This window comes from Stenella coeruleoalba (genome assembly GCF_951394435.1).
Source record: "Stenella coeruleoalba genome assembly, chromosome: 11".
Lineage (NCBI taxonomy): Eukaryota > Metazoa > Chordata > Mammalia > Artiodactyla > Delphinidae > Stenella > Stenella coeruleoalba.
The window spans coordinates 67,091,528-67,108,770 of NC_137157.1; the positions used below are offsets into that span (position 1 = coordinate 67,091,528).

At 38.6% G+C, this 17,243-nt stretch overlaps 1 protein-coding gene across 3 annotated transcripts in view; it reads left to right on the plus strand.

Moving 5' to 3' along the window:
• Window positions 1-17,243, plus strand: part of NELL2 (neural EGFL like 2) — a 482,686-nt gene that overhangs the window by 107,186 nt on the left and 358,257 nt on the right. The window lies entirely within an intron of this gene.

Genomic DNA, 17,243 nt, shown 5'->3' on the forward strand with positions numbered 1-17,243 from the left:
GCAGATGGTTGATTTTGGAGTCTGAGTAACAATGAATTATAAAACAAACGCCTCATTTGGGTGAAATTGATTTAGGTAGGGAATAGGGTAGCTTAATCTTAGTTAAGACACTGATCTCTGAAAGTTTCAAGTACAGTGGTGCCCAGTTGCAGAGGAATTTCTTTATGTGGGTAGCTTTGTGGAAAAATTAATATCTTTCAATAGTTTTAACTACTGTATGTCACAAACACACTATATTTGAGACAGGATTCCTCATTGAAAGATAATGATTCTTCTCCATCAATGATAGGAGAAAGGAAATAATATTCTCTTAAAAATTATTTTGAAAATATTTCAAATAAATGTTAATTCAAAAGTATGCTTTGTCTCACCATTAATCGCGTACTTAGGATTTTTAAACTTTTCTTTTGAAGTCAGTGGACTTTGGCTATGCACAAGTGTCTACATTTAAATTTATATTTAGGTGTGTTATGTAGTCAGAGCAAATTCCAATGCATCGATCCTTCAGCTTTGATTTACCAACCTTTTTGAAGACTGCTTGGTTTGTGGGAAGGTGCTGTAGCATGAGCTTCTAAAAGGTAGCTAAACACATACAGAAAGACTAGTTTCACATATGGTAAAGTACAGATGAGGCAAAAGAGAAATGGAATTTGGTTTAACATATTTGATGGACTGACTAAAGTGTCTTCTCCCCACCCCACCCAGTTTTTCTTTTGTGATTTCAGTGCTGTGGCTTCAAAAAAAGTGCAACTCATAATTACTAAAGAGTTGGATATGCAAAATAAAACCACTTCAGCAAATTTGCCACCAAGAAATAGGCATAAAATAAAACTTGAGTGTTTCTGTAGTGGTGTTGTTGCGTGGTATAGCCAGTATGTGTCACCATGGACAGTAACACCAAAGCTTACAGTTGGAAAAGGAGGAAATTGACATGTGTTGCATTTATTTAAAGCAAGCTTACTCTTACAATAAGTTAAATGCAATTTTCTGTTTTAATTATGGTGAGCCCACTAAATGCTGTTATTGTGAGGGATATTCGTGATAATATTTTATTTAATTAAAGTTCTTTTTTTTGGTGGGGAGTGGGGGTGTGATTTGGATATTGACTCCTTTAAGAACAATGACCAAATCTAATAAAGGAAATAAGACTTAGACCGTCAGCAAAATTCACAGAGCAGAATAAAAGTGTCATTAGAGTTAAGCTTCTGTTTTTCTCTTTTTCTTCTTCTCCTTTTTTTTCAATCTCTGAGTTTTCAATCCCTGTGAGCTGGAAACAAAATTACTTCAGGGCTGCCAATTTGATTAAGTGGAAAGCTTTACAGAAGCTAAAGCTCCTGATAAACAAATGGCGTTGAAGTGCCCTTAAAATTTCCAAAGGTCCTTTAAATTATATTGGTGCTCTTCTTGTCTTTCTCTGAAGACCGTCTGAGCTGTCACAAATAGAAACCTTCAGGACTGTGCATTTTATGTTCTGATGCTAGACAATTTCTAGGAAATAGTCTCAAGGCACCAATATCTTCTCCTGGTTAAATTTTTATAAGAAATGTTTAGGATTCATTTTTATTTAAATTGCCAGTTCTTCACGGTAGGCATTGTGTTGTGAATGAATTGGCCATACTTACTACGTATCAGTGCACACCGATGAATTGTTTTGTTTCCTTGTTGGTACCAAGCACAATATTTAGACAGAGTAAATGCCTGACAAATATAGTGTACAAGATTTGGAGGTGTAAAGTTTTATTTCATGCCAAATTATGCACCTTATTTCATATAGCCAATCAATCAGCAAGTATTTGCTACCTGCTGTGTTCTCAGCAGGCATGTATTACTGATGTGTTTATTATGCTCTAATGATTTCTCTGATTCTCAGATTTAGATGATAAAATTGACAATAGGTAGACCTTTGGCCCTGCTTGATAGTTTTGCATTACCTTGGAAAGGTCTTTTCTCTGCTATTAGAATGTGGAAACTGTTTTTAAGAAGTCAGTTCTGGGCTTTGCTGGGATTACATGGATTTTAGAGAGACAAAAGCTTTCAGCCTCTGCAGATTTTATGGATTCGCTTTATAGTGAATTGAGGGTGCGGCGGATATTTTTGTATAGTCTTCAAAATGGCATAGCAGGAATAGTAACACATTACAAACCTGTGAGGTGCTCTCAGATTTCACATAAATCTGTCAGATATGTTACTTTGTGCTATCAGATATGTTCCAAATAGATGGAAGAGCTTTTTGAACCATCAAATCTATCTTCTTTTGTCTCTTATCTTTAAATTAAAGAAATCTCAACATACAATTTCCCAATGATTTTTGCTCATTTAAAATTGCTTCTCCATTTAGCTAGTTCATTCTTCTCTTTATTGTTTTTTTAATATGCTTATAATTCAGTACTTTTAGAAACTAAATAGTTTTTGTAAATTATTGTGCACTAAGAATCTACTATTACTTAATAACTATTATATTCATTACATATGTATAATAAAAGGAAGTAGAAATGTATTTCAAAGTCATACCTGATTTTTGTCATATATAGCATCACTAAAATTGTTTTGTTGTTGTTGAAATTTGGTTTACAGTTGCTTTGGGAATTGAAGTAATAAGATGCTAAATTAGATCATCTTTTGATCTGTGCCAATTATACTTTTCAAAAGAAAAAAGTGACCAGGCAACAATTTGGAACCTATATCAAGATCTTCCATGTATTTCTAGCTACAGTCTGACTGATAGACACAAAAATACACTTATGGTTTTAAAAAATAGAGGACCAGGTTCTGACAGTCAAAAGACCTATGAAAGGTGGTAAAGAATTCTGAAATGTTAAGGGCTACTGCAATTATAAATAGAATTCTACCAACCTTGTTTAAAGTCTAGGGAATATTCTTCCAGATAATGATTATAATAATCTTTCCTGTTTATACATGAGACACCAAGAATGAGAGAATACAGAAGCATAGTTCTAGGACTTTCTAACATGATTTTTAGATCTTTGGTTTTAACATTTTGTCTGGCCAGGTTCCCAAACTAGATAGTTTCCTCTGTTGGTTTAATAAAGTTTCTTCTAAGGTGTTCACAGATTTTATAATGTCACTAATCCCCACGAGAGAAGTAGATAAAATCAAAGCATTTTTTTTCCCCGAGTTGGTCATTGGGAAATAAATATTTAGTAATTATTTTTAAAGAACTTTAAGATGTTAAAGGAAAAAAAATGTTCACAAGTCTACCTTATGCCAGTATTTGAAAACAGGAATGAAATTGGGCATTTGGTGGTGAGTCATTGGCTTGACTAGGCAACGGTAACTGCATTAAGGAAAGTGAGGTGGCAGTGAGTACTTTTCTTCAGTATGAAGATCAGAGAGTCTCTGTGGACTTAGAGACAATGGTCATTTTGATGCCGCATTAGAATAGAATAACACAATGACTGTGGGCTTTGAAGAGATGGGCTTTGAAACCAGTTAGACCCAAGTGGAATTTCATTAGTTGTGTTTCTATGGTGAAGTTACTTAATTTCTATGAGCTTCAGTACCCTAAATTATAAAATTGATGTTATGAAGAATTTTTTTGTGCACCTATTCTGCTAGGTGTTAGGCCTATAACAAATGAAATTAGAACTTTACTTTCATAGTGCCTTAAAAATAGTCATTAAACAAACAATTACACAGATAATAATTTCATCACTGTTAAGATAAACGATATGAAGAGAAGCTAAGGATGTAATGGGAATCTACATTCTTGTTTAGGGAGTCACAGGATCAAGGAAACTGCCTTTGAAGGAGAGTCATTTAAGCTGATAGCCAAAGGATACATAAGAGTAGTCTGGGGAAGAGGCGCTGTGGGGATTCAGAAAGGAAGAGTAACACAGGCAAAGGAAATAGCATGAGCAAAGATCCTGACCTGAAATGAGCATGGTGCACTTGAGAAAATGGAAGAAATCCAGAGTAGTGGAAATGTAAGTGTTATGATATGAAATGAAGCAAACAAAGAAAGCACGGATCAGTTTACACAGTAGATCATATTTATACAGAAGAATTGAAAATTTATCATTATACAATATATACTGTGGTGGGCAGAATAATAGTCCCTCAAAGATGTTCACATCCTAAGCCTAGGAACGGAGAATATGTTGTGTCACATGTCAAGGGGGAATTAAGGTTGCAAATCTTGGATGATCTGGGTAGGCCTCATGTAATCACAAAGGTCCTTTAAATCTGGAAGAGGGAGGTAGAAGAGTCAGCCTCAGAGTGATGCAAAGAAGAATGACTAGACCTGCCATTCATTGCTGGCTTTGAAGATAAAAGTGGGCCATGGCCAAAGCATGTGGGCAATCTCCAGAATTTAGAAAAGCCAGAAAACAGATTTTCATTTAGTGTGTCCAGAAGGAACACAGCATAGCTGACACCTGGATTTTAACCCAGTGAGGTACAATTTGAACTTCTGACCTCCAGAGATGTGAGATAATAAATTTGTGTTGGTTTAAGCCAGTTATGTGTGTGGTGATTTGTTACAGCAGCAATAGGAAACTAATACAGATTTTGATTCATGGAAGTGGGGATGCTGTAAGAAATACCTAAAACTGTGGAAGTGGCTTTGAAATTGGGCAATAGGCATAAGCTGGAAGAATTTTGAGGGACATGATAAAAAGGCTAGATTGCCTTGAATAGACTGTTAGTAGAAATATGGACATTGGCGATTCTATTAGTGAAGATTCAGAAGAAGATGGAACATGGTAAACAAAACCCAAATCATCTTTGAGAATACCTAAACTGTCATGAACAGACTATTTGTAGAAATATGGACATTAAAGGCAATGCTAGTGAGGGCTCAGGTAGAAATCAGGAACATGTTATTGGAAACTAGAGGAAAGGATATCCTTGTTATATAGTGGCAGAAAGCTTAGCTGAATTCTGCCCTGCAGTTATGTAGAAAGCAAGACTTGTAAACATGAGTTTATATATGTAGCTGAGGTGATATATATGCAAAGTTTTAAAGGTGCAGCCTGGCTTTTTCTTGCTGCTTATAGTAAAATGTGAAAGGAGAGAGATAGATTGAGAGAAGAACTGTTAGGCAAGAAAGGAACCAGAACTTGGTATTTGAGAAATTCTTAACATATCCAGATTGCAAAATATGCTAAAATTAGGAGATTCACTGGCAGGAAAGCCTACTCAGGAGAGAAAGCCAATAGTGTGGTCTAAAAACCTTTTGCTAGTGCCTTAGAAGTAAGGTCAGAGTATTCAGTCACATAGAGGGCACTTTGAAGAAACTGAACGTGTAACTCATGTATTCCCTCAGACAACTCAGTGGAAACCTGTAATAGAGATGGATTTATCCAGGAAGTATTTATGGAGGAGCCTGTTGTTTAATGGAGTAAATCTCTATGACGCATGTGGGAGACCCACAAGGTTCTTGAGAAAACCATACCAGCAATAACACTCCTGGCTTAACCTGAAAAGGCAAGTGAGAAGATGTAATGAAAGAAGGTTGTTGGGTCCCCAAAATTCTACAAGCAAGAAATAGGCTGGTTAAATTACTCAGCTGCAAACATGTGCCACCTTTCATGGGCAGAACTGAGAGCCCAGAAGACAGAGCTTAGAGCCTAGAGGGTGGAGCCAAGAATCACAGAGGATTATTCGCAGATCTTAAAACCAAATGCAGTTTACATGGCTGGATTTCAAAATTGCATGGATCTGGTGTCTAATTTTTTTAACTTCCATTTTCTCCCTTTTTGAATGTGGATGTCTATAACTGTTATCCTATTTCTATCCCACCATTTTATTTGGGGAGCAGTTAACTTGTTTCTTGAGTTTTACAGGTTTACAGATGAGAGAAATTGTGTCCCAGTATGGATAATACCCAAAGTCTCTTTTTTTTTTTTTTGTGATACGCGGGCCTTTCACTGTTGTGGCCTCTCCCGTTGCGGAGCACAGGCTCTGTACGTGCAGGCTCAGCAGCCATGGCTCACGGGCCCAGCCTCCCCGCGGCATGAGGGATCTTCCCGGACCGGGGCACGAACCCGTGTCCCCTGCATCAGCAGGCGGGCTCTCAACCACTGCGCCACCAGGGAAGCCCCCAAAGTCTCATTTATACCTGATTTAGATGATGAGATTTAGGGCTTTTGAATTGATAAGATTTAGACCAGATTTTAAACTTTGGGTTGATATTCTAATGGGTTGAGACTTTGGGGGACTTTGGGATAGAGTAAATGTGTTTTGCCTGTGGGATGGTTATAAATCTTGCTGAAGGACAGATTATGGTAGGCTGGATAATGGTCCTCCAACTGTCCACATACTAAATCCTAAGAACCTGTAAATATGTTATGTTACGGGGTAAGGGGGGATTAAAGCTGCTGAAGGAATTAAGGTTGCTAATCAGTGGACTTTCAAATATGGAGATTATTTGGGTGGACTTTATGGAATCACTCGGGGGGTGCCCACAGGGCCATGTACCCAGGGCCATGGCCATGGCACTCCTTTAAATATGGAGGAGGGAGGTAGAAGAGTCAGTGTCAGTGTAATGTAACATGAGAAAGACTTGATTGGTCCTTGCTGACTTTGCACTTGGAAGGTGGTTTTGAACCAAGGAATGTGGGCAGCTTCTAGAAGCTGTAAAAAGTGAGGGAATGGATTTTCCCCTAGAACCTCCAGGAGGATCTCAGCCTCACAGACACCTTGATTTTAGCCCAGTGGGATTCATTTTGGACTTCTGAACCTCTAGAACGGCGAGATAATAAATTTGCATTGATTTAGCCATTAAGTTTGTGGTGATTTGCTACAGCAGCGATAGGAAACTGCTGTAGATGTTAAATGTTAATGTTCATTTATTTTGTAACTGAATTAAACTTTCTTTTGAGCCCTCCTTCTACTATCCATGAGAATAAATTTGTTCAGTGGTTAGAAACTTGAACTAGTCAGTTAAAGTTATCTTAGTCATTTGGGACTTAAAAGTTTTTTAAGTGTAAATTCAGAGTCTTCATACTAAATGATGAGTCTTTAAGGGATTCTCTCCATCATTCTGAGGACAAACAGAGTAAAATCAAGTTGTGGGTTTTTTCAATTGTGCTTATTTTTCAAAAATGCACCCCTTCTTCCCCCAAAAGTTTCATCCAGAGGTTGAGGGGGAAAATTAGAAAGCATGCATATTTTGGAACTGGAATGGATAGCACTTAGCATGGTGTTTGGCACCCAGTAAGTATGGTAGTCAGAACTATGGACAGGGGCAAGAATTACTAGAGTTCTCTATCAAAAGTGCCAGGGGTGGGCTTCCCTGGTGGCGCAGTGGTTGAGAGTCCGCCTGCCGATGCAGGGGACACGGGTTCGTTCCCTGGTCCGGGAAGATCCCACACGCCGCGGAGCGGCTGGGCCCGTGAGCCATGGCCGCTCGGCCTGCACATCCGGAGCCTGTGCTCCGCGACGGGACAGGGGTATCTGTAGGATGCCAACTAGGTTTGATTTGGGAGAAGCTGGAGCAGTCTTGACAGGCTCTGACTGGTGAATGATCTCAAACGTCATGGCCAAAGCGCACCCTGGATAATAACTGAAGTGAAGGGCCTTTCTGTGGCTTTATTCCATCTCCCACTAGCTCATTCACCTCATGCTGGTCACAGACCCCATTCTTTTTTTTTTTTTGCGTTATGCCGGCCTCTCACTGCTGTGGCCTCTCCCGTTGCGGAGCACAGGCTCCCGACGTGCAGTTTCAGCGGCCATGGCTCACGGGCCCAGCCACTCCGCAGCATGTGGGATCTTCCCAGACCGGGGCACGAACCCGTGTCCCCTGCATCGGCAGGCGGATTCTCAACCACTGCACCACCAGGGAAGCCCCCAGACCCCATTCTTGCAGACACCTATCCTTTTCTGAGTTCTTGTTATTATCTGTCCATAATTCAGATAATTATTGTCTGTATGCTAACTGGTAACTTTGGTATTAGATATTAAGGCCTTATGGTGTGATGTCTCCTGTTGATTTTACTTTAATTCAATTTAGCAAATGTTTATTGCACTGCTATTATGTATAAGGATAGAACATACAGTATAATGGAGGAAAGAAGATGTCTACATAAGTTATTACAGGAGGTAAAGCAGGAACCAAAGTTTAATTGTAAATAGTGAAAAAGTAAATTTGGGACTTTATGTTAAAGAAGCTAGAAACTGTGACAATCATTTGTCCTAGTCTACATTTGACAAAATGTAGGTAATCATTTAACTATTAGTCCGTTATAAGAACAAGTAAATAAAATCAAGTGTTGGGGTTTTCTGTTTGCTTATTTTTGCAAAAATATCTGAGGACTATCTCTTAACCTTTTAATAAGAAATCATTTATTTTGAGGTATTTATCATTTTGGTCAAATTTTTATTTTTCATGTTAAAAATTTATCTACCTATATAAGATCATCATAAGTTAGTGCCTTTGTGTGTCATTTGAGCATTCCTCTTACATTGTCTTTATCAATTTTATGAAACTTTTCATCTTTTGCTAGTCTTAGTTTAGAATTGACATTGAAGACAGATGCCAGTCATGTGGAAACTCATTTTTTAGGGGATAATTTTTGTTATGGTAACTTCTGCTTCACATTTGTTGAAACTCAGATATAAACCACTATAATTAAGAAGAATTAGGGAGAAAATAGATGGGAAGAAAAGTGGAGCACAGCTCTTCCCTTTCCCATTAGGGCTGCTGCCAGGAACTGGACACGGGCCCTTGGACAAGTATTTGCTGAGTTGTTCTTGATGGCAACCCTCCTGACAGCCTTCATTCTGGGGAAGGGATGGGGAACCCAGACAACCAGGTGTCTCTCCCTTCAAAGAGAAGATTTAGAATGTGGACAACAAACCAGTGCTTGGAAGGTCACACTCTACCTGTCTAGACAAAGGGAAGAAACGATGGAGACAATTCCAAGTTCAAATTGATGTGCAGTAGTAATTAGGAACATGGACTCCAGAGCTAGGTATCTTGGGTTCAAATTTTGGTTCCTTTGTTCACTAGTGTGAACTTGAATTTGTTGTTTAACGTATCTCTGCTTCAATTGAGATAATGACAGTACTGCTTCTTAGAGCTGCTGTGTAGATTATATGAATAAAACTGTGTATGGCATTTACTAAACATTCAATACACGTTAAATATTGTTTTTATCTGGAATTAGCTTAGCAGCAGATCAAGCTCCCTTGGATTGTTTTAGGGGCTCCCTGGTAGAAATGCTGGATGTTGTGGAGGAGCTAACCTAAGGTGACTTTCATGGGATGCAGGGATGAAGGTGAAGGTAGAGTGGAGTGGGGGAGAAACGGGCCCAGAAGCATCTCCTGTTCTATTTTTGTTGTTTGGGCTTTACTTGGGAGAAGAGGACATGCGGTTTTAGGTAGAGAGAAATGAGAACAAATGGTCAGTTTGGAGAGGAAGGGGTAAAATCTGCCCTGCTGTACCACTGTTCAGAAGTTGGGGGGGCATAGAGAAAACCAGCAAAAGAAGATTCAGAACGTAGTTCCTCTACAGTCACCCCAACACACATTACTTTTTAAGTGTATTAAAGGTTTAGCTTAGATTTTGAGTCATGTATTGTGGGGAGAAGTGTTAGAAGTTCTGAAAAACAACACAGTTGTTCTCCCTGGCTCTGTCTGGGTCACCTTGGCTTTCCTTGACAAGGTACCATCTTGGTCTGTTGGTGGGAGCTGGTGGTAGAGGATAAGATTCCAGGGAACCTTGAATGATGGTTTAGGGGCCAGGGTAACGTTGACAGAACCTTTGGGGGTGGTCCTTTGGGTCCTTTCTGAATCAGAGTCACTTTCCCTACGTTTCCTGCTACATCTTTGGCTTTTCTTTTTCTTTTTTTTTTTTTTAACATCTTTATTGGGGTATAATTGCTTTACAATGGTGTGTTAGTTTCTGCTTTATAACAAAGTGAATCAGTTATACATATACATATGTTCCCAAATCTCTTCCCTCTTTGGCTTTTCTTGAATATCTTGCTGGCATGATTGTTTCTCTCTATAGTCCCTTTGCCAATTTTCATTCCAGTGGCACCTGGGACTCTGGTCTTAAGTGATTTACTGTCTTGTCTCTCTGTTGAGACTCTAAGTTCCCCAGGGAAAGGATCACGCCATATACTTTTCCTGGCCACTGACAACTCTGTGCCAGTTCCTTCTCTGCATTGTTTTTCCTCTTTCTTTTTCCTGGTGAACTTTTACATATTATTCAGGACTCACCTAAGATACTAATCTTTCCTTGGTAGAATTGTTGTTTCTTCTTCTGTGTTCTCTAAGCTTTCTTTACTGAAACAACCACCTCGCTGTGTTATAGCTAGGGTTTTCTTTTTAACATAAAAACTCTGACCACTTTTATTTTCCTTGCTGCTACTTCCCCGATCCACACCATCGTCATCTTTTTGGTTTTTTTTGCTGTATGCGGGCCTCTCACTGTTGTGGCCTCTCCCGTTGCGGAGCACAGGCTCCAGAGGCGCAGGCTCAGCGGCCATGGCTCACGGGCCCAGCCGCTCCGCGGCACGTGGGATCTTCCCGGAACGGGGCACGGACCCGTGTCCCCTGCATCAGCAGATGGACTCTCAACCACTGAGCGCCACCAGGGAAGCCCACCATCGTCATCTTTTCCCTGGATTATTGCAATAGCCTCCTAAGCAGTCTTCCTGTTTACCCTTTTGTTCCCCTGCAGTCTGTTCTCAACATACTTGTCGGAGTGATCTTTGCAAAACATAATTCACATCGTGTCACTGCTTTGCCCCAAACATTCAGCGGTTCCTCATTTCACTCAGAGTCAAAAATAAAGTTCTTATTATGCCCTACAAAGAGCTACATGAACACTGCCACCTCGCCGCATTACTTTCTGGCCTAATTTGCTGCTCTCTGCCTTGCTGTTGGCTTTAACCCCACTGGCCTTCTTCCCGTTCCTGAAATAGGCCTGGCACTCTCTTGACTCAGGGCCTTTGCACTGGCTGTTTGTAATGCCTGGAATCCTACTCTCCCAGATGTCTACATGTTTTCCCACTAACTTTCTTCAGATATTTTCTCAAATATCAGTTTGTTAATGAGGCCTACCCTGACCACTGAGTAAAATTTCAACTTGTCTTTTACCCCACAAGTATTCTTGATACCCTTTATTCTGATCTGTTAATTTCCATCACATTTACCATCTAACATGCTATGTAACGCACTTATTTATCATTTGAATTGTTTATTCTCTTTCTTCCCTCTGGAGAGTAAGCTCCATAAGAGCAGGGCTTCTTGGATGTTTTATTAACTAATATATCACCCAAGTGCCTAGCGTATAGTAAGAACTCCATAAATATTTGTCACATGAATCTACTTGTCTTGCTAACTAGATTGCGATCTTGAGGCTTGGGACTCTGCCTTGCTCCTTGTGGCCTCCTGGCCTATTGTGGTGGCACACATGATATGCTCAGTAAACCATCAGTAAGTGAATATTTGTAATGTTGAATTGAGTCCATTTAGTCATGACAAATCAATTGTTTTTGGTGACATTATTATATTTTATATTTATGTAACTTTAAAGAAGGCTGAAGAACTCTTGTACTAAATCCAAACACCTACGTTCTTCTCCAGTCATAAGAAAAGGTAAGAGGGTTGAGAGGCATTGAAAAAGGGTAGCTCTGCTTAACTTAGTCTCTGAATTATTCTGAGAGAGCTCTTCTCTATCCCAAGATGAAGTGTGCCACAGAGGAAACAGCAGCATGGTGAAGAACCTGGACACCGTGAACACTTGTTAAGATTTTACTTTGAAGTATTGTGAATTCACCATTTAGCAGAGACACTCATATTCATATGGACGTACTAAGAAAGATTTCCAAGGCAGGTGGGATTGATTTGGGTTATCTATGCTGTGGTACTTTTCCACTATTGCAAATCAAGCAAACAAACTGGAATGTATCCAGAGGACAGCAACTGGAGAATTGAAAGGTTTGGAAACCATGTCAGATGAGGCACAGGTGAAAGAGTTTGGAATTTTTAGCCTGGAGAATAAAAGACACTGGAGATAGGACCCTATATTTTAGATATTTGAAGGACAGTCCTGTACGGGAGGGCTTAGGTTTATTTTGTGTTGTTCTAGAGCAGTAATGCCCAAATGTCAGCCTGACGATCAGTGGTTAATTGACTGCCTTGTTAAAAATACTCTCTGGCCTTCCTAAACTAACTAAGTTTGTATTTCTGGGGGGTGAATCCTAGGAATCTATAGTTTGAAAAATCTTCCTGTGATTTTGATGTTCAGCCAGATTTGTGAACCACTGTCTAGAACTAAGCTGTCCAGTGTAGCAGCCACTGGCCACATGTGGCTCTGGAGCACGTGAAATGTGCCTCCTACAGACTGAGATGCAGTGTAAGTATCAAAATACACATGGGGCTCTGAAGACAGTCTACAAAAAGAATGTAAAATCTCAATATTTTAATGTTGATTATATGTTGTAATAATATTTTGGATATATTTGGTCAAATACGTACGTTATTAAAATTAAAATCCCCTGTTCCTTTATTTTGAAATGTGGCCAATAGAAACTTAAGATTATTTATGTGACTCACATTTGTGGCTCTCCTACTTCTTCTACTGGGCAGAACTGTTACAGAGGGCAAAACTAGGATCTGCAAAGGAAGTTAGGAAGAGGAAATTTTTGAGTCAATGTAAGAAAAGCATTTTCAACAAATAAATTCAAAAATTAAGAGGCTTATTTTAAGCAATACTTGTCCATCCATCTGTCCATCCATCCATCCATCCAATAAACATGGTTCTAATAATACTCAAATAGAGATTAAATGACCTATTTCAGGGAAGATGTTTCAATGGGTGTGGGGTGGGGATTAGACTAAATGATTTCTAAGGTTACTTTAGTTCCAGCTAAAAGTGAATTACTATCTTTTCCCTTTTAATTAACTTTTTATTGTAACTACAGGTGTCCAGGACATCTTCTTTTTCATCTGTCTGACAATCCTTGACTCTCTCTTCAAAACAGTTCCCTTTTAAAAAGCATCTTGAAGTTCTAGTACTCTGAAGTTTGCTACTGAGAGATATTCTGTCATTTACTACTGTGCTGTGCATTTTGTATCTGATTTATAAATATTCCTTCTTGTTAAAAATTGAAATATAGTTGATTTACAATGCTGTGTTAATTCTGCTGTACAGCAAAGTGATTCAGTTATATATATATGAACATTCTTTTTTATATTCTTTTCCATTATGGTTTATCACAGGATATTGAGTATAGTTCCCTGTGTTACACAGTAGGACCTTGTGGTTTATCTATTCTATATATAATAGTTTGTGTGTGCTAACCCCAAACTCCCAATCCATCCCTCCCTCCACCCCCATGCCTCCCGGCAACCACAAGTCTGTTCTCTATGCCTGTGAGTCTGTTTCTGTTTCGTAGATAGGTTCATTTGTGTCATATGAATATTCCTTCTTAATGGTAGTGATCCACTTTATTTCTTCCATTCACTGGTGTCTTAGTGTTTAATCTATTTTGCTTGTCTATTTAAATGGAGAATCCCCTAGGCAAACAGTATGTCTAATTCTATGTTCTTATAGTCTAACACATTGTACTGGTGGACCATTAAATGTTCCAGAAAAAGTGCCAAATAGATTAAGTATTTTAGAGCAGAATATAACCTATATTTTTAGAACTCATTTAAATTTCCGGCAGTAATTGGTAGCTGAACATCCTCACTATGAGTTGTGTGTGTTGACATATACTTGTAACTGAGCAGAGTTCTTCCTGGAGACTAACAGATTGTTAAAAAAAAAAAAAAAGACACATAAAAACGGTTGCTGCATGCTACCAATGAGAGGCAGTGCTCCTAGTAACTCAATGTTGAACCTGGATGTTTCCTGAGAGCCTGTTGATTTTGGAGGAGGACATGTTCACTGATATACTTTGGTGTATTCTTACTACATTTCATCAAATTGCTAATTATACTATAAATACAGATTTGTTTAAAGTGTTTGAGTACTCCTGAGAGGCAGCTTATTTTATGTTACCATCATGCATGTTTGTTCTTCCTTCTGAGACATTTTCAAAAGTTCAGTTGAAATGTAAATACTTTGCTTCTGTTAATACTTCCTATCCCCTGATGTTCAGACTGAATTTTTATAGGATACTTAATAGATAATTTAATTCAAACATCTTAGAAAAGCACTGTGACTCTAGGCTTTCTGTTTTTGCCTTTCAAATGAAAACAAGGAGATTTTTCACTACAGGAGAGGAAACATTATACCCCAAGTAAAGGGGAGATTTGCTTTAAGATGTCTCAAAGGTGGGATTGTTGCATCCAAATTTGAGACCAAAGAATCCAAACTTGGGCTTGTCTGGGGTTTTAGGACACTTCATGTTTCATTACTATTCTGAAAGAAAACATGTGGACATGACTTTACCAAATTTCTTTAACTTAAAATTCGAGGGTCAGAAGTTGGAACTCATTTTAATTGGACTTTTAACATTTCAAACTCAAATCTGAGTTGCCTTTACCATAACCCTTACTAAATTCTTCCTGAAGTTCATCACTAATTTCTGTGATGAACAGTAATCCTGAAGAGACAGGACATTGTTTTAAATTATACTTTTCATAGGCTATTATGGGTTAAAATTAAGAATTTTTTGAGGTTGAAATGAATTGGATATAAGCACTTGAGTTGGAATGTTAAGTTGCAGTATGGGAATTTGCAAGAAATCAGGCCTATAAAGGGAAAGAAAAGAACCCAGAGTAAATGTGTATTTACTGCTACTCACCTTGGAACACTGACTCTGATGCAGAGGTCAGTTTTTTTCAAGTTGCTGCAAAAATTTCATTAGCCTTATCATAGATGCCTCTCTACAACAAAGTATCTCATAGTACTTTTCATCCTTTTGCTGCTGTGGGTCTACTTTTTAATAATTGAGTTGCATTTCCAGTGGCAATAGTGTAATTTAAATTGTTCTTTGATAACACACTTCCAAATTAGAACATGTTTCCGAGACTAATGGAAAAAAAATGAGTGTTCACTCTGTGAATCATTGAGCAGGCAGGAAAGTGTCCAGTGGGGAGAACCCACCTATTTAATGGATGATTACTTTTTGTTATTTTGGTCAGCAAATTAGCAAAGTCAGAGGGTGAAGTTGGGGAAAGGCCAGATAGGCTGTGGAAAGTTGCAGGCTCAGTCTTATTTCTGAAACTTTCTGGGACTGATGTTAATTACACAGGCATCAGACTAGAAAAGGCCTGCTTTTAAGTAAACACTATCCTAGCTGTCATGAAGAAACTAGAGGGAATGTTTAAACTGTAGCCATCTGTGTGTAACAAAGCTTTTCTCTCATGGGAAGAAAACAGAATAGAGGTGCAAATGCAGAACTACCTCTTTTTAGACTTTGTGAAGTCATTATATAACCATGCAACAAATATGTACTACTGGGAGATATCGGAGGGTTCGTTTTCCTTTTTTTTTTTTTATTATAAATTTATTTATTTATTTATTTTTGGCTGCATTGGGTCTTCATTACTGCGCTGGAGCTTTTCTCTAGTTGCGGTAAGTGGGGGCTACTCTTCGTTGTGGTGCATGGGCATCTCATTGCGGTGGCTTCTCTTGTTGAGGAGCACAGGCTCAAGGCACACGGGCTTCAGTAGTTGTGGCTTGCGGGCTCTAGAGCACAGGCTCAGTAGTTGTGGCTCACGGGCTTAGTTGCTCCGCAGCATGTGGGATATTCCCGGACCAGGGCTCGAACCCGTGTCCCCTGCATTGGCAGGTGGATTCTTAACCACTGCACCACCAGGGAAGTCCCGGAGGCTTCGTTTTCTTTCCACACTATCTTAGTAGAAGAAGTAGGTAAGGAAAATATAATTTTTTTTTTTTTTTTTCCAACAGTGTATGTTGGGATATGACCCCACAGAAGGAAATGTTCAAATCATTAAACTGAGATGTAGAATTTCAGGTACAAGCTCTCTATTCAAGGAAAAATAGTAAATCAAATGCTCTGTTGATATTGATGACCATTGGACAGTGAATGCATTTAGATTTTAGTGGATTAAATGGAGAGAACTCATAAAATAAATCTATAAAAATATGAGAGAGGACGATGGGAAGTGTAGAATGAATGTTCTACATTCTTGCTGCAGAGAGACTTATTTTTAATTAGAGAAAGTAGAACGGAGTGCACTTTCGGAGAAAAGATCAAATGTTTTTGAAGGACAAAATCCGTCTTTGTGGCATTGTAGGTATTGAGGAAGAACACTGTATGGCATAAGATACCGCAAGCAGATTCAGCTGTCAGTATGTGATGTGTGAAAAGACCTGGGTACTGCTGGCTCTGGAATTGGGTCTCACTGGTACAGATTGCTGCCAACATTTGGAACTGAAATAGGCCATTTTTCACATGGCGCATCCTCCCTCTGTAGGAGGAATGGGGTTTATAACAAGTGTTAGCCACTATTCAGTCCTCCAGATAGACCCGTGAAGCTTTTTTGCATTTTGATTTTGAAAGCACTATATCTTTGGAGCTACAGTTTAATTCTGTCTGTAGCTATAGCAGTAAATAAACACATTGCTGGTGAAAATTGAAGATTTAGCAGGATGCTAAAAAAGACTGAAAAAAAGATAGATAATAACTTGACTTTATATCATTCTGTTTAGTATTACCATGAACTAACAGTGGTTGGTCATCTTTTTTTAATATGTACATATATTGTTATTGACATGCAATCATAAGCAAAAAAACCCAAATTTGGACTTGTCTGGAGTTTTAGTCCATTTAATGTTTCAGTATTTTTCTTATAGAAAATGCATAGAAATGACTTTACGAAATCCCTTACCAAATTTTTCCTGAGGTTTACCATTAATATTTATTTATGAATGTGGATTCTTTACTCCTCTTGATTTATGGTGGTGGGTGTGTGAGTTTGTCAGACTAACCCAGTCAGATCCTTCCAAGACAGTAGTGTGCTGACCAGATGGGTTAAGGTATTTCTATTATAAACAATAACTGTTTAGGGTTCTCTTGCTAATTCTTTGAACAAAAAAGGGAATGATGAATTACTTGATTAATACAATATGGATAGCATTCTAGCCGAATTTTATTCATAATTATATAAATAGGTATCTACAATATAGGTATTTTAAGCATACTGTATGTAAGATTATTAGGCTCCCAGAGCCTCTGGATAACCCCCAAGTGCAAAATCGTATTTGTCTGTTTCATCTAATCCCTTCATCTGGATTCACCACCTTCTTCCTAAATTGCACTTTCTCCTCCCTGATCTCTTTGGCTGTTCTCTTT